The sequence below is a fragment of the Octopus bimaculoides genome, chromosome 1 (assembly GCF_001194135.2).
Source record: "Octopus bimaculoides isolate UCB-OBI-ISO-001 chromosome 1, ASM119413v2, whole genome shotgun sequence".
In the NCBI taxonomy this organism is placed as follows: Eukaryota; Metazoa; Mollusca; class Cephalopoda; order Octopoda; family Octopodidae; genus Octopus; species Octopus bimaculoides.
Window position 1 is genome coordinate 182,115,281 of NC_068981.1, and position 350 is coordinate 182,115,630.

The following is a 350-nucleotide window of genomic DNA, read 5'->3' on the forward strand; positions in this document are numbered from 1 at the left end:
AGGAGGAGGAGGAGGAGGATGGTGATGATGCTAATGATGATGATGTCTTTATCCTTTAATAGTAAAGTTATTAAAAATTACATTTTCTAGAAGAAAACGACAACAGCAACAATAATACCAATAATAATTCTATCTAATTTTGGCACAAGGCCAGCAGTTTTGAGGTGGGGGCAAGACAGGTTGATTATATCGACTTCCAGCATAATTTGAACTCAGAACATAATGAGCCAGAAGAAATGTGACTAAGCATTTTGTCCTGTGCAGTAATGTTTTTACAGTGTGGACTGGGTGCTTTTAAGTAGCACTTGCACTGACAGGGTCAATACTTGCAAGACAAATAAATAAATAAA